At 40.7% G+C, this 18,337-nt stretch overlaps 1 long non-coding RNA gene across 1 annotated transcript in view; it reads right to left on the bottom strand.

Annotated features, from left to right (window-relative positions):
* The window catches only part of LOC137156821 (uncharacterized), a 42,487-nt gene that overhangs the window by 1,913 nt on the left and 22,237 nt on the right, over positions 1–18,337 (bottom strand). The gene's annotated exons all lie outside the window — the stretch shown is intronic.

The raw sequence follows: 18,337 nt of genomic DNA, 5'->3' as shown, positions 1-18,337 counted from the left end.
CAGAGAATTTAGTTCTGAAACTCAAACTAGTCTCTAACTGAGCATGTGCAAACAGATTTTTCTGAGGCCTATAACTTGGCCAAATTTGGGCAGTATTTCACGGGAATTGCCAAAGGTACCCAAAAAAAAACAAAAAAACCCAGGTGCAAAACCCCAGATTGCCAAACTTCAAATCCCTGATCCAAAGCATGGAGGTTCTAGAACATCTCACTGACATTACTGTAAGATTATTTTTTTCACATGGGCAAACAAACTTTAGCTATAAGTAAGGTAAAGATTTTGTCAAGGTTCATTTTAGTAAAAGTCATGGACCAGTCGCAGGCAATACACAGAAATTCATGGAAGCCTGTGACCGGTCTGTGACTTTTACTAAAAATAATGGGGGGAGGGAGCTGACAGGGGATGACTGAGGCCTGAGTGGAGGGGATGAGAGCCAGAGCCCCACTGCAGGAAGTGGGGGATCCAACACTTGCTGCTGCAGTGGCTGACAGCTCCAGGGCCCCTGCTGCTGCCCCAGCAGCTCAGGGTCCCCCTGGCTGCCCACATGACGGCTGGGAGCTGTAGGGTCCCCTGGCTGCAGGGCCCCCCACAGCGGCTCAGAGCTCCGGGGCCCCCCACAGCAGCTTAGAACTGTGGAGCTCCCCGCTACCCACAGCACCTGAGAGCTGCAGGCCAGTGACTCAGAACTGCGGGTTCTCCGCCACCGCCACCGCCCACAGCAGCTCAGAGCTTGGTTCCCTCCGCCACTTGCAGTGGCTCAGAGCTCTGGGTCCCAGCTGGGCCCCCCATCACCTGCGGGGGCTGAGAGCTGCAGAGCCCCCATCACCCACAACTCCATGGCCCCCACCAGCTGACAGGTCCAGCCCCGCCAGTGTCACCACCCTAAGTGGAAATGTCATGGAAGTCTCTGAAAGTCATAGAACCTGTGACTTCCTTGACCTCCATGAGATAATCTTATCCTTAGCTATAAGTGACACTAGCAGCGCTGCCTATAATAAAATTTAACAAAACCTTGGAAAATCCTTGCAACATAGTAAAACCCGCTGTTTATTAGATTATATATAAACATATATTGTAATTACTTTACTATGTGACACAATAAGGAAAAGGTACCCAGGTCTTATAAATATATATCCTCCCAAGACCTAAAAAGAATTTCAAGATACAATAAACTTTTACTAGGAATTGAAAGAAATGTTGTAATAGAAGGAAATGATATGATTTTGAAGCTTTATACCACTCATTTGTTTTTCTCTAAGTTTTGTTTTCACTTCTACAATTAGCCTGGACTTAGTGGCTACACAGAATGTTACTTAATTAAAAAGAAAACTGCACTGGTAAATTAACACACTTCACTTGCCCAGAAGATAGCCCAGAAGCAGGAATATTTTGAGTTTTATTAACTCTCATAATGTCAGAAAAGTAGTGTTGCATCCAAGTATTGGATCTGTTATTTAGTCACTCCCCAAAGAGCCAGCTACAGAAGTAAGTAGGTCAACGACTAATTGACCATTGCAAGATTTTTTTCTTCCTAGTCATTGTCTTAGCTATCGTATCATTAATACAAATAGAAAAAAGTACTACTAACACTGATCTGTTTGGGACAGAGAGGGACTGTGTCTTTGTGCAGCACACAGCATGATGGGTTCCCAATCTTGACTGGGGCTGTGGGTTGCTGCTTTATTACAGATAACACCTGGACTATTCAGCTATTCTACTGTCCACATATCTACTGTTATAAAAAACATGGCCCACAAACTACCCTAGTCACAAGACATGGAGACAGAAAAATGTGTTTGAAGAGCCCTAAACTTTTGATTGGGGTAAACAGTGACTCTGTTCCCTACTTCTCTAGAGACACCCACACCACAGAATCCCAGAGCACTCTGCAAGAAAGTGGAGTGGAGAGCCAGTTCTCTCTGCAGCACACTTCCTTCGTGTCTAGGTGAATTTCTTGACTGAACCACTAATATCTCCCCCTTGGCTTCTGTAAAATCCCACTGAAATGGGGCTCTCAGTGTAGCTGCCAGGGGAGTGAACAATGCTACTGTGGTGGGGAAGAGTGCAGGAAAGTGCAGAAATCCCTCCCACCACACACACTTCCTGCAAGTAGCCTGAGAGTCACAGGAGCCAAAACTATTGCCTATTTTGCAGGGAAGGTAGAAGCAAAAGCCATGCCTTCTCCCCCGACATAATGAAACTCAGTAGAAATGCATATTTTCCTAGCCCTGATGTGGAAAACCTGCATGAGGTAGCAAGTAACTCATGAACTGGCTTTAGCCTTTGATTTAACTGACACGCTGTGCAGAAGTGGTAAGTAAAGCAGGTTGAAAATTTTCCAGTGAAACCTATGTCTATCTGAAAAAACCATTTTGTCAAAATCTAAAATATCTGCAGGAATGTGTCACTTTTGACAAAATGTCAAAAAAAATCCAAAATAAAGCATTTTGATTCTGCTGGAATAGAATGTTTTCATTTTGAAATGACATTTTATTTGGAAAGTTTTATATAATAAATATAATATAATATAATATAATATAATATACTATTTAAAAAGTCAAAATCAAAATTACAATTCCCCCGAAAAATTTCATTTGTTGAGAAATTTTGAAATTCATCATTTTATTCCAATTCAAAGTAAAAAACTTTTGATCTGTCAATATTTCCCATGAAATGGAAATTCTGATTCCCACACAACCCAGGGGTAACACAGCTGGACCAAGGGTTTCAAGCAAGAATCTCTAAACAAAGTGGTAACAACCATCTTTAAGATGTGATTAAAAACCGAACAACCAAATAAAAAAGGAATTCCAGAAATACCTGCATTCTTAGCCCTGAATAGCTAAGGGAAAAAGTTAGATTCTTTAGGTGTTAGCTTGTCTTAATTTCTGGAGTCACTGTCATCTAATTTTGGCAACATTACCAGAACTCAATCTGTGACAACTTCAAAACTGAGCTCCTCAGCTTCAGGAGTCCTTTCCCGAATGATGCCCAACAAGAGTGTCAGTCAGGGCCCCAATGGTGCTCAAACCAACAGCTCAGTCAATCGCTTCCCTCTATAGCAGATGAGGCTGGCAGAGCCCTCATCATTTCGTGCAAAATGTAGGCTTCTGTCCTTTATTTATTTATTTTTAAAACAAGAAGGCATCCAAGCAAGGATCCCATCTCTCTTTCTTTCTGTCTCTCTTATCTGCACATAAATGTTTATGTCAACCCCACTGGCAGGAAGATGGAGAGGTGAGGGGTTTTGATACACAGAAGGGAGGCAAAGGTTGCTTAAGAGAGTCTTCTTACCTCTCAAGAGACTATGCAAATCCAACACAGACCAGGCTGCTGTACATCCAGCATCCCTAGCCTCCTGCAGCTTGGAAGGCAGCACATATTTTAGGCTAGCTAGAACTGTGGGGGTGGTCTTGTTTTGTTAAAATGGATAGAGAAGCAGGTTAGAGGGCATGACAATAAATAATAAATGAGTGGCAGCTCAAGACCACAATTAAGCCAAGGTTAATAAGTATCAATTCCAGAGGGTAAAGGATTTCTCTTTAAAAGTAACCACCACATAATAAATGTGTCTTATTACAGACTTAACGGATATGCTACTTGGTATTAAAGTCAATTAAAAAACAAAAAATTTTGTTGCATACTGGAAAACAAAAATGAAATTAGATCAACAAATTAGTTCTTGATATAATTATGCAATAAGATTTATGTAACAACAGTCTTTCAGTTTGTTAACTGGACATCCAGTGTATGGTATATACCTATAGAAAACACATCTGGAATTATTTCTGCGCTTTCTCTTGCTCCTTTAACACCCCAGTTCAGCCCTGCAGAACTATCTGTGGCAGAAAGTTTTGAACTGTTTTTTCTGACAGATCCTTTGAATGGACTTAGCCCATAAGCAGAGTCCAGCATTCCATGGCTGGTTGTGGCATATGTGCCTTCTGCATACCAGTATAATCATAAACAGGACCCTGCTCCTTGTGGTGAGTACATAGGCTGCAGTTCCATCAGACAGGCTAAAGAAAGATTTCTCACTAGTGAGGCCATTAGGAACTTTGCTAAGTTCTCCTCAGCTGGAAGTCACTTACATATTCAGCTGGAAGTCACTTACACATTACATATACATCACACCAACTAGGTATACTATTTAGGTCTGCTCAATGCAATCGAAGCAACCTGGCAAACAACAACTACAAAGTGAAAATTGTGAATTACATGGGATCATTTTTTTCATTCCCTGTTCTCAATGTTGGTTTATCATCTTTGCCAGCCAAAGGGATTAATGTTGAATTATTGTTTCTTCTTGAGTTTGTGTAGAGAGAAAAATAGCCTTTCTTAAGGGAGGTGTCCCACATGACTCACCCAGTGTGGTGGCAGTACTATAGAGGAAAAAAGAAAGAGCACATGAAACTAAGAAAGTTTCAAGCCCAAGAAATTAATGTGTCATATGAACTACCAAAGACACCAATAGAAATTATATCCATGTACATATTCAACAGAGTAACAATGGACCTCGTCCTGTGAGATGTTGCTTTTGTGTTCAATCAGTCCTGATGGGCTATTACCCTGAAAATTGGTTTGAATGGCAAACTCTCCCTATTCTATGGCCGTGTTTGTATGGCTGTCTGCCTCGGGACAGGGTAACTTATAATGTCTCTGAAATCCTTCTCTGAATGACAACTCAGATAAATTCACACTGTACACTCATCAGCCCTAGAATTTCTTAGAGAAAATAAATCTTATCAAAAGGGGAAATAGCCTTTGATTAAGACTCTCGCATCATGCGTATTTCCTATGTAATGCGAATGAGGAGCAATACCGTCAATAAGGATTGGTGAGAAACAGAATTCACATGAATGAGTACAGGGCAATGGCAACACAGTTTCCAGGAGATGGAGAAGACCATTCACTAGTATAAAAGGGCCTAATCCTGAAACCCTTATGCATGTGAGCAGTAAGTGGGTTACCTGGGACAGCTTGAGTCTGTAGTAGTTACAATACCGGGCACACAGTGTGTTAAATTAAAGGAATGCTCTGTTGAGGAAAACTACGTCATTTTGGCATTGTAAAAGTCTGGATCCAATGCTTGGTTTGGCTATGTTTGCCCCAAAAAAGCCATAGTCAGGCTACAGATTATGCTTCCCCAGTTGTGCCACAGTCCTGACTTTCCCTAAATTAGCAGGGGTACTTCACTCTGGATCTATTACATACTGAGCTCTGGAAGGGAAAATTTCTGAGCTAAGTCTTTGTGGTCAGTGGACCTGGTCCACATGGATTCACCCATGGCCAATTTGCACATTACCATGGCACTCACTGGCATGAATAATCAGTGCAGCTGGAATCACATGGGGGCCCGAATGCAAAATAATACTGATTTTGTATTATATGTTTCCGCCTATTTAGTGTCCAAAAGGAAAGAGCAAGAATTTGGTCACTGACTCAAACGTATTCTCTGTGTTACAATCCTGTTGAATCAAAAGCAATACTCCCTAAGAAGCACACGTAAATATGATCAGTGGCCTCATCAGTATATGTTCCCCACTAACAAGGAGTTAAAAGGTCATGAACATTGTTCTTACTAAAAAATAATCACCTTGACGAAACTGCATGTCCTACTTCATCCCAAACACACGATAATTATCTTCCTGAAGTTCACTCAGACAACAAACAACCTTCATCACACTTATTTCTTCAAAGGTTAAAACAATAAATGAGACAGTGGCCCAGTTAATAAGCCTCCTTGGGTATTACCTGTGGATTTATTCTGATCAGAAAAGTGGTCATAAGGCCATTATGTTGCTCACACCCAGGGCGTGATCAGATGGTATCAAATCATGTAACAACTTGTCAATTGCATGAGTAACTGAATCGCTGCATCTTATTAATAAGAAGAACTTGGTCAACACTGAATGTACTGAACATTTAATACATTCTGTATAAGCAAAATCGTGTTAACATATGAACTGTGTAAAGTTCAATATCCTTGTTATGTTAAAGTAAATATAATTCATTGCAATTTTAAATGCAAGAATACCTCTGGGTCCATAAGGTCTTTGGTAAACCCTGCCTATAATGATTTCACACAGTACCCATCTTTGTACTGAAAATTAGCATGAGCAAACAGATACCACTATAATGGTAAGCATTACTGTGCAATCAGATCTGGTTGTTTCTGAAGCACCATCTGTATAAGAATCATCACATGAAGTCCACTGACAAAGACCCCTCTTTTATCACCTGACTGATATACCTGTACACAGTTGTGATAGTGATCCTTGATTTAGCTTATTAAATGTAAAGACGAAGAGGTTTTGAAATGAACTATTGCCTCTATTTGTTAGAACACCTGCACTGTATTAAGAAGCTTGGCTTCTCACTTTCGCTCCTGTGGACACACCCTGTTCTCCTGAATCATTCTAATATACCATGGCTGGTTGAGAAAGCGGACTGCAGTAATTATCGCTGTTCTCTGTGATAAACTCATCATTAATGATGAGAGGTGCCAGTTTTTACCCAATGCTCATGCATCACCAGGGTAAAGACACCACACACTTCAAACACCGTTGATTATATTAATGATTTATATGTTTTGGTTTACATCTCCTTTGATTAATCCGTAAAACAAACTACCAGTGCTCAGATTTATTATAAAGACTTGTACATACCTGAGTCATGAAAACACTTGGAGAAAACAGCATGGATATTCATAATGTTTAATACTTCCTAATGCTATTTTAATTCTTTTCAGATCTGAGAGGCATGATTTCGCAATATATTGTCTACTGTACATTTTGGTAAGAATAAATGTATGCAGAACACTCATTCATATATATTTAGAATTAATACCATGGCCCAATTTCTGAAGTCCTTAACACAATATTTAATCAGTCCTTACTCCAGCAAGGTTTCCATAGAAGTGACTGAGAATTTTGCCTCAGTGAGGACTGAGGAAAATCAGTGTGATATTTACTTTAGTAAAGGCTTCAAGAAATGACTCCCTATAGGGTGAACTGTATTAAAATTCTGTATGGCAATGTTTTCTCCTCTTAGTTATGTATCTGGAAATGGATGGTTCAGGAGACTAGTAATGGATTATTACGCTTTCCACTTCTAGATTGCCAGTTTGAATCTGACCCATACTGGTACCAGCTGATAATTGTATTCTGACCTATAGGAAATGAGCCAACAGCAGCAGCCCAGTCCCTGGTGAACAGATAGCCACATCACAAAGACATTGGTGCCTTTGGTACCAGTCTTATCAAAATCCAAAGACTGAATGAGTCTGGAGAATGAACTACATAAGGGATCTGGGGGACAGAGTGGATCACAAGCTAAGTACAGTCAACAGTGTAACACTGTTGCAAAAAAAGCGAACATCATTCTGGGATGTATTAGCAGAAGTAATTCTTCTGCTCTACTCCACGCTGATTAGGCCTCAGCTGGAGTACTGTGTCCAGTTCTGGGTGCCACATTTCAGGAAAGATGTGGACAAATTGGAGAAAATCCAGAGAAAAGCAACAAAAATGATTAAAGGTCTAGAAAACATGACCTATGAGGGAAGATTGAAAAAACTGGGTTTGTTTAGTCTGGAGAAGAGAAGACTGAGAGGGGACATGATAATATTTTTCAAGTACATAAAAGGTAATTACTAGGAGGAAGGAGAAAAATTGTTCTCTATAACCTCTGAGGATAGACCAAGAAGCAATGGGCTTAAATTCCAGTAAGGGCAGTTTAGGTTGGACATTAGGAAAAACTTCCTGCCAGAGTATTTAAGCACTGGAATGAATTGGGTAGAGAGGCTGCAGAACCTCTGTCACTGGAGATTTTTAAGAGCACGTTAGACAAACACATGTCAGGGATGGTCAAAATAATACTTAGTCCTTTCTTGAGTGCAGTGGACTAGACTAGAACACCTCTCAAGGTCCCTTACAGTCCTACGATGCTATGATTCTATGATCTCTTTCAGTCATGATTGAGAAGGGTGCGGCAGGGAAGCTCATAATCTTACTACCTTTGCAGTAGATAAAACATTTTATATTCCAATGCTATTAACCTAGCATGTTCCCTCCTTGATGCCCCTCCCTTTATTCACTTCTCAACAGCTGACCTAGACACTCTGCCCTCATTGTGGGGGATAGGAGTGTCTATCCCTGCCTGAGCCCTAAACACCCCCAAAGCAAAACCATCAGTAGAGGCCTAAGAGGAGCTCTCTAGGGTTTATACTCGTGCAACAGAGATACTGCCTATTCCAAATCTCTTGAAAGGTAAACTGTCAAGTATTTTGGGCTTGTGATCTTTTTTTGTTGCTTCATGTTGTGTAAAGATGGCCTGAAAGAGTTGTATTTCACCATTTTGTTTTTAGTAGTGTTCTTGTTTGTTTCTGTAACCTTAGAAATAAGAAGATCATAAAGTCTGATCTTTCCTAGTGGGCCTCAGATATTTACTGCAACTTCTAACACCTTAATTTAAAAGGGGAATTGATGAATATTTAACAAATACATCCTTTCTCCAAGACATTGGTTGTTGGCAGTGTTAGCAAAATATAAATAAATAAAAATTTAACAGTCTAATTACAAACCCTTTACTTTTCAGGCTTAGCTTTCAGTCTCTTGACTATTGCAGAGTCACTAATTTTCCACTCACCCATTTCACTAGCTCTCTATTCACCATAGTCTTCTAGGACAGAGAAGACTATAAAATATAATCAGAGAAAAAAACTTTACAGAAAATAAGCTTTTTCAGGTCTTCTTTATACATCGAGAGACAAGAAAAGGCACAAGTCCATTTATCCCCTTTTAATATCACTTTTAAGGGTGCACAGAAAGGATTCTATTTAATTTTATCTAATGTCTGTATCAGATCTGACTTCTTTTTTTAATTGGGCAGCATATGAGAAGCAATATTTTTCAAGTATTATCCTGCAGTAGCCTTCTTTTAACAAACCCCATTTGGTCTAGGCTCACAAGTCCAGGCATGAAACACTGTACGCTATTAGTTGGGATTTTTGCGAGCAACTTGTAGTCATGATTAATAAGTGACATACAGTAGGGTGAAACCAAGCAGAATGTAAAGGATCTTTGTCCAGCTTGGATATCAAAATATATGGATCTTACTTATTAACACAATAGGTTTCTCTTCTTCAGTGAACAATCCTGTCTCCAGCAAACATATTAAGATGTTCCTTGGAGCAATCTACTTAACATGATACAAACATTGTCCTTTTATTATTTGTCCCTTTCCATTTTTTTTAAATATTGTCTTATAGACATTCTTAGCTTGACACTTTTCGTTAATTCAGAGAAGATTCACCATGGGATATTTCCATCAACAAAAATGATTAGGTGTATGGAACAGCTTTCATTCAAGGAGAGATTAAAAAAAAACTTGGACTGTTCAGTTTAGAAAAGAGATGACTAAGTGGGGATATGGTAGAGGTCTATAAAATCATGAAAGGTGTGGAGAAAGTGAATAAGAAGTGTTAATCATTCCTTCACATAATACAAGAACTAGAGGTCATCCAATGAAATTAATAGGCCGCAGGTTTAAAACAAATAAAAGGAAGCACTTCTTCATGCAATGCACAGTGAACCTGTGAAACTCATTGCCATGGGATGTTGTGAAGGCCAAAAGTATAACTAGGTTTAAAAAAAAAATTAGGTAAATTCACAGTGGATTGGTCCATCAGTGGCTATTAGCCAAGATGATCAAGGATGCAATCCCATGCTCTGGCTGTCACTAAACTTCCAACTTCCAGAATCTGGGACTGGATGACAGTGGATGGATCTCTTGATAAATTGAACTGTTTTTTTCATTCCCTCTGAAGCACCCAGCACTGGGCTAGACGAACCATTGGTTTGACACTGTATGGCCATTCTTTTGTTCTTATGAAAGATTGCATTTACACAAAATGGGATTAATCTCCTATTGTGCAGTAATTCCAGTCCTTTTGCCTGCCTCTTAAAAGTTTACAAGAAATGTAAAAACAATTACTATAAGTACTCTGAATCTTGCAAAGCAGATAAGACTAGCCCTAGGTGTATTTATACTTTGTATATATAGTGAAACCTTCATTAGTCAAACCACAATTCTTCAGAATTTACATTAAAAATACTCCACCTTATTTGAACCACAGTTTATCCAAATTAATGTCATCTTCCTCCTTTCATTTGTATAATTAAGGTTTTACTTTATATTTTTTGCTACCCTCCGCAGCCATGTGTAAAATTAAAAATCCTTTCTATAAACAATATAGCAGATGATAGGGCAACACATTTTAACAACTCATGAAAACTGAAATCCCTTGCCTGTGTGGAAATAAGTCTTCTGCATCACTCTTGAAAAAAATAAAATTATGACCTATTCCTTTAAATATGCCTCTACATTTTCTGTTTTCTGCAGAAACCGCCTTTTTGTAATTTGTTTGAGGCCAGAAAAAGATCATCTCTGACCAAAAATTCAAATTAATATTGACCTTGGCAATAGAATGACAAAGAATTCTAAATAATTCACAAAAGCAAATCATGTCTTCAACTTGATCTTTTGTTGATGAATATAACAACACATGAATTGACACTGGATGTAAGTAAGTCACTATCTTGTGGTTTTTCAATAAAATATAGCTAATTTTCTTCATCTTGCTATTGTTAAAGTTTGCATGACGACATGGCTTATCTTTAAATAATAAGTCTCTTGGCAACTATACATTTAGAACCATAGAAGATTAGAGTTGAAAGGGACCTCAGGAGGTCATCTAGTCCAACCCCCTGCTCAAAGCAGGACTAACCTCAGCTAAATCATCCCAGCTAGGATTTTGTCAAGCTGCAGCTTAAAAACCTCTAAAGATGGAGATTCCACCACCTCCCTAGGTAACTCATTCCAGTGCTTCACCATCCTCCTAGTGAAAAACTTTTTCCTAATATCCAACCTAGACCTCCCCCACTGCAACTTGAGACCGTTGCTTCTTGTTCTGTCATCTGCCACCACTGAGAACAGCCTATCTCCATCCTCCCTGGAACCCCCTTTCAGGTAGTTAAAGGCCGTTATTAAATCCCCTCCTCACTCTTTTCTTTTGCAGACTGAACAAGCCTAGTTCCTTCAGCCTCTCCTCATAAGTCTTGTGCTCCAGCCCCCTAATCATTTGTTGCCCTCCACTGGACTCTCTCCAACTTGTCCACATCCTTTTTGTAGTGTGGGGGCCCAAAACTGCACACAATACTCCAAATGCGGCCTCACCAATGCCAAATAGAGGGGAATAATCACTTCCCTCATCTGCTGGCAATGCTCCTGCCAATGCAGCCCAATATGCTATTAGCCTTCTTGGCAACCAGGGCACACTGCTGACTCATATCCAGCTTCTTATCCACTGTAACCCCCAGGTTCTTTTCTGCAGAAAGAAAGAAACAGATTAAACTCTATGCCATTGTCACAGTTTCAGGGTAACTGCAGTTGTGTTCCCCCTCTGTGGCCCACTCCAGGTGAGCCCAGTAAGGTCTCAGGGCACCAACCGTCACCTGTCTTTGGATAAGGCCTCTTGTCCCACTCCCTTCTGACTGGAGGGTGGGGTGTTAAGGCCGCCTAGCCCCCTGCCTTAACCTGTGATATCTCCAGCAAGCTAGTCTGCCTAAAGGCCAGCATCTCTGCTGTGCTTTCTCTCCAAGGGCTATGAACAGGGTATTGCCAGCAGTTACAAGTTACCACACAGCTCTTTCTCAGCAAGCACATTTATTCTTAAAGTAAAAGCATTGCAAAGAAAACATATAAAAAACAGTAAACAGATTTAAACACACACAAAACATACCAGGAATCACTCATAAGTCTTATGGGGCTCTAGTAGTCTTTCTACCAAAAAGCCAAAGTCTTTCTACCCCTTCCACAAGGGTTGGGACCCCCTTTGGACAGAAGGTCCTGTCTGTTTGCTGGATCAGCAAGAAGGCTTTTACAACAGGAACTTTAACCCAGATTTCACACCCAGGGATCAATTGATGGGGTTTCCTGACACAGGATTTAACCAGTCTTAGCAGTCCCAGTATCTCTCCATCCAATGAATGTCTCCCCATTGACAATGATCTTTCACTCCCACTGCTGAGGCAACGCATCTGCACCCAGGTGGGCGCAGCATGATGTGGGTGTTTGTTTGGGGTGTGAATGGCACAGCCTGAACATTGTACACTATTAGCCATTAGCAGATTGTCTGTTTGACTTCCTCCTCTAACTCTGTGAGGTTAGGGTGCAGCTGGTCTCTCTAGCACTGCACTGGGCCCCAGTGGGCAGAGTGGGCAATCCCAGGCAAAGAGACCCTTTTGGCTAGAGATGAGACACTGCTTTTTCTCACCTCTCTCTGGGTTTCTCAGGGGCGGATTCCCTCCTCTCAGGTGTGGGGCTCCACTTGGGCTCTATCCTGTCCTCTGATCCCATTCCCTTCACATTAGGTTTTCTGTCAAACTGTGGGTAACTATCCACATAACGGTCAGCTAGTTTCCCAGCTACAGTTACATCCCCAAGATCATAGTCTACTAACCATGAATTCAGGTTGGGATGGCAGAGTTTATAGAACTTTTCTAAACCTATTAATTAATTGGCTGCATTGACCCTGGTGACTCCCCAACCAGTGCCCCATTGTCTTACATAACCCCTAATTGGAGCAGGATCAGGTCCCCTCTCTGAAACTTTCCCTTGCACACTTCAGGGGTCAGTTTAAACTTTTGCAACAAAGTTTGTTTACAATAGCCAATAATTTTTATAGTCCTCTCTGCCCATAAGGGTGAAAATGTCTAAGGCCTTCGTCCTTGATAGAAGTGTTGAGCGGCCTTTCTCTGCATAACTCAAGCAACTGGCCTTTCTTCAGCTGTCCATAACTCATTTTCACCTGGCTCTTTTTTTTGCTATTCCTTTCCTGAAAAGACTATGATGCCTTTTTTCCCTCTGGACTTTTTTCCTCTCTAGTACAGTACCTGCAGTCACTATTATTGGCACATTTGGCAATTCACATGGTTATAGATCCCACCATATATGTCACAGTCTAGGCAACTGCACCTGTATTCCCCCTCCATGGCCCACCAAACACACCCACTTTTAGGCTTCCAGCTCCCAGCGATCACCTCTCTTGGTCAGAGACCCGCATCTTACTCCCCCTGATGGAGTGGTGGGGGAATCTTTAAGGTTGCACAGCTCCCTACCTTTTACTCCCTACCTTTTCACTCCAGCAAGCCAAACTGCCTAGATGGCCAGCCTCTGCACTTTGCTTTCTCTCCAGAGAGTATCACCAGTGTAATGCCCACAGTGATAAGTTACCACACAGCTCTTCCTAAGCAAGCATGTTTATTCGTAAGATGTAATCATCACAGAGAAATCATATACAAAAAAAGAACCTACAGGCATGCTGAATAACTCACCAGAGGGTCTCCCCCACCCAACTCTAATCTCAGGCTCTGGCAGATGTCAGTCCTTCAAAACCCACAGCTGGGTTTTCCCTGTGGTTACAAGTTCATAACGGTCTCATATTCAGAACCAGAATCCAGGCTGGGCAGTTCAGCCATTTCTTTATATAGCTCGGATCTTTGACCACCAGTCTCCGGGAACAGGTAACCAGTAGACAACCAACCTCTCTACAGAGCATAGCCTGAAAAGGCTGGGTTTTTGCACAATGGGGATGCGGAATTTGCATTAATCTCTCCCTAGGTGTTTCCCAGGAAATCCATTCTTATCTGGCACATTTTCAATATAGATCTTTGAACTCCCAGTCCTCACATCTGTCACAAGTCGCACCCGGGAGATTACATACAATCCTGGCCCACAATAATACATAAACCATTAGTTCGCTACAATAGACCCCAATGATACCTAAACTTAACTGAGTCAGGTCTCCCAAGGATGTGGTAGGACAGTTGCCATATCTGTCACAGCCATTAGTGGTTATTACTTACAGATCTGTTTGCCAACAACCAGCCTGCATTATTGTGAAATATCACAGCAGTGAGTTACAAAATACAACTTGAGCAGCTGTAAACTTGTCAGTTAATAAAACCACCCAGGCTTCTGCCAGACTAATATATTCACTTTCAGAGAAGTGAGGGGGTGGGAAAGAAAATTTTATATTTAATCTTCTGCTATAGACCCACAGTAAACCATAAAAGTATGCCTACATATTGAACAACTTATTGTCTTACCAAATAACTTTCTCAATTAGGTTTGTAAGCCACATGTGTCCGCGCTAACTCAAACCACCTTGGGGTAAATGTCATAGGGAGTAGAAGTTTGTGCTGAAGGCCCCCATAGTGCAAACATAAATCTATTACAAACAAACATAGTTTTATTGACAATTAGTCTGGCTGGACTAAATTCCTTCTGTGAGGTGATTTATAAATTCATCCAACTTAATTTGCTGATAGGAAGATGAGCACTGTACCTTGGTCATTTGGTCTGATTTATATCAGCAAAGTGCACAAAAGAAAATGGAGGTTCTCTATCTTGTTCTTGTCCTTTTCTAGATGCCTACTATATAACAGGCATCCTTTTCCTTTAATTACCTTCTTCATGGCTTGAGAGCTTTGATGACTTGATTAAGCCTTGCAGTGCAGTTCCAGTCCCTACCCATCTGATTAATTAGCCCAAAGCTTATTAACTTCCTAATTCTAATCGATAAAGCACTGATGCTGAACAGTGCAAGGGCAAACTAAGGATAGCAATTTTATTTCAAGACACAGAGACTCTAATATTGTTTGCTTTCTTACTGTTACTCACTTTTCCATAGCAGCAAAGTTAAGAACAAAACCCAAACATTTAATGATATAATAACCAATCCAGCCCAAAAATCTGTCACCCCTTAATCACCACCATTAGAAAGTGCAGAGCCACAAGCATGTCATCTTTGTTGCTGTTTCCAGCCTCAGCAACTCTTGTGTGCTAACTTTCCCCATGCAGTTTTGGCTTTGTTGGTGGAGGATTGTACTAAGAGGCCAATGGTTATCATTGTGCTGTGTTCTGAGCAACCTACTGATGGAATGTTGGCAGATTAGACCCTTCCTTCTTTTTTGTGGTGATGACCAATGTTAGTGAGGGGACGGATCCAAAGTCAATTGGAATCTTTCCATTTATCTAAAGGAGCTGTAGATTAGACTGGTGGGATGGCATTTGCAAAGACACTCTGCATCAGCATAGCTCTGCTCACATTGAAGTCAACCGGAGTTTTACTATTGATTTAAATGGGATCAGAGATAGGACAATGATGAGCACTTTTGAAAATCCTGCTAGTGGTCCTTGCCTCTGTTGCCCAGGATTCAGTCACTATACTTGCCCTGGAGGCTAGATTCTGCCTAAGTCTTTTCCTCATGCAAATCAGCCCTACTTCGCCTCCTGTCTTCATTGACAGCTCTGAAATACTCCAGCAAAGTGTTCAGCAAGCCTGAAGCATCTGTTAGATACAGGGTACCCCATTTCTCAAAATCTAGCTTTCCTTTATAAAAGTCCTACCCTACCCATTATTCCACGTATTTTAGTTACTAGCTTTTATTAAAGATCATTTATACTGACAACTATTCATTTTATTTTCTTACATATTGAAAGAGAAGGTGACAGATACAAAGGCATACAGCAGAGTTGGGTGCAGTATGGGTTATATTTTATAATAGCTCTGCATTTTGTTGTTATAAAAATATAGCAACAGCTTTTATCAGTTCATCCCATTTGGCCCAGCTTTCCTCAAATAGTAAGAGGGAGCAAGTTTTCCCTATCTGTGAAAGACTCGTCCTCATCCCTTTCTCTGTGTGTCATCTGGTTCTGATAATGGACAGAGATGGCGAATGGTGGACATGATACATAGTGTACATAACACACCTCACCAATGGAAGTGTGTGCTACGTGTGGTATACCACAGATCAGATTCTGGAGTTGGTTTGGGAGATAAAAAGAGACTTTGAAGTTTGCTGCTAATAATCCACCATGCTTTATTTCTCACTCTCCAAGAGAGAGACACCCAATTTCCTGAGCTAAAGAGTCTGGATCGTGGACAATGATCTCCAACAAGCGTTTTTCTATATGAAGTTGGTCTGCAGTACAGTGATAATGGCCAGTAGGGGAATTCTAGAACTAGATTACATTATTTTTATTCTCAAAGGGTTCCCCTACACTGTAGCTGGGAATGAGCCTCACACTAGCTAGAGCCAAAATAGCACACTAAAAGGAGCAGTGGGGAGGGTGTGATGCTACCCAAGGCTCTGGCTAGACATCCAAGCTCAGACCCAGGGGGTCTTGAGAGCCCAAGCTGCTGCCTCAACATCAACACTGCTATATTTTAGCATGCTAGTATGAGTCTGTCTACTGGCTCTGGGAGGCTTGCTCGCAGCTGCAGTGCAGACGTATCAATAGTTCACGGGGCCTTCTGTTCGTAAAGCTCTAGGTGCTTCTTAAAAAACTCTTTTTATTAATGTCTGACTTTCCAGATAATCAGAAGGCTCAAGATTAGGTTTGTAAGCCACATCTGTCTGCGCTCACTCAAACCACCTTGGGGTAACCGTCACATGCTTTCTCAGTCCTTTGGCGGCAAATCACAATTCCCTTAATAATACAATGGTTGGATGTTGTGAACAGAGGCTTTTAATGGGATTGTGGCAGGGATCAATTGCTCATCTCTTTAGTGCAATCCTATCCGCTGGTCCCCTCAGTGACCACCACTTGCTGGCTTTACTGTACATATCACTGATGGGGAGTGACATTTCTGTTTTAGGGACCATTCCATTAGAGCTGTTGCTTCTAGTAAAAACAGCTAACATTGGGGTGTGTTTGGAATAAAAGGACTGTAAGCTGGACTGATCTTGCCAAGATTTTATCACAGTCATCCTGTCAAGCCACTGGTAAAAAATCAGCCATGTTTTTCAACAATGAACAAGACACTTTATTAGAATTAAAATATTATCATCTCTAAAGCTTCTCTGCTCAGCCACCATGCATTTCTCTGTAAATCTCCTCCCAGAATCTTGTCCAGGCCTATGCTGCTACAGATTTAAAAACCAATCTGCAGTCTCAAAAATCCTTATTAACCACATAATCTTTGCATTTTCTAAAGATCTGCACTAGCAAATATTTGTGTCTCAATAGCTTCAAACACGTCTTACTAAAAATTTGCATTGTATGCCTCTGTCAGGAATTTTGGATAGCCTGGACTTAACCTGCATTAGTTTTCTTATTATTTCTCTTCGATTGTTCCCACTGAGCCATTTTCTCCAGTAGCTCTCCCTTGGTTTCCTCCACAGCTCTTCTCTACCCTGTCTCTTTTCTCTTCTTCTCCCTCTCTTCCACTCCTTCTGACACTGTCTCCATCTCCCCATTCCTCCTGCCGTCCAGCCTCTGTTTCACCCATCAGCCCTACCTTCTCCACATGTTCTATGGTGCCTACAAAACCCAGCCTCATGATCATGGTAGGCAAGTGACAAGCTGTGCTTACTCTGCTTCCTCTCTTCTTCCTCTTCCTGATCCCTTCCCCCCCACCTCTAGCTCCTCTTTAAAAAAGACAACATACAATTTATGTAACTAACAAAGCTGGATCAATTCTTCACCAGACTCATTTGCTTTATGCCATTCCCTACCCGTTTCTCTTCATCTGTGTGTGTGTCTTTAGATCGTAAACCCTTGCAGGGCAGGTATTCTCTCCTGTCTGTGTTTGTACAGTGACCAACACCATGGGGCCCTATGCCTTTGGGCACGGTCATAATATAAATATTTTCTACCATTAACAATGAAGTTCCATTAGAGCAGTACATTTGGCCAAGAAGTTTTAGTTCTTTTATCAGAAACTTTTAAACCATATTTGATTCAATGTTATGGTACTTAAATAGTTTCCACTGAAATTCTTTATGTTGTATGAGACTACAATGAGATGCTGAAAGACACCCACATGATCCTCCAGCATAAAAAAATCAACATTAAATGAGGCTGATTACTTAAGTACCAAAGCATTTATATCTTTAAAAGGACAATACAAAGAACTCCACTCATGCTTCATAGTAGCTTGTGCATATTTAGATCTTTTTCTTCTTAGATGCACCTAGAGAAGGAAAACTGAAGAATAAATAAGACAGCTGAGAGAGAGAAATTGTCTGCAAATGTCAACATTCACTCAACTGCAAGATATAATAATCTGCACTGCAACTGATGTTTTCTGACTTGCTTTCTGGACAGCAGTTTTGCTTTTTCATCTTGTTTTTTATTTTGTTTTGTTTTGCTTTTTCCTTTTATTACTTCATGTTTCCCTTTGTTCATTTCTTCAAGTATTCAAAAATGTCATTTTAAAAAAATCCATAGAACTGAAAAGTGAAGAGATATGAAAATAAATATATCAAGA

The sequence above is a fragment of the Emydura macquarii genome, unplaced genomic scaffold (assembly GCF_026122565.2).
Source record: "Emydura macquarii macquarii isolate MOO-44397 ecotype Brisbane River unplaced genomic scaffold, CSIRO-AGI_Emac_v2 contig_1477, whole genome shotgun sequence".
NCBI classification, from domain to species: Eukaryota; Metazoa; Chordata; order Testudines; family Chelidae; genus Emydura; species Emydura macquarii.
The sequence above is the reverse complement of the archived record's forward strand: the minus strand, read 5'-3'. Positions and strand labels throughout refer to the sequence as shown.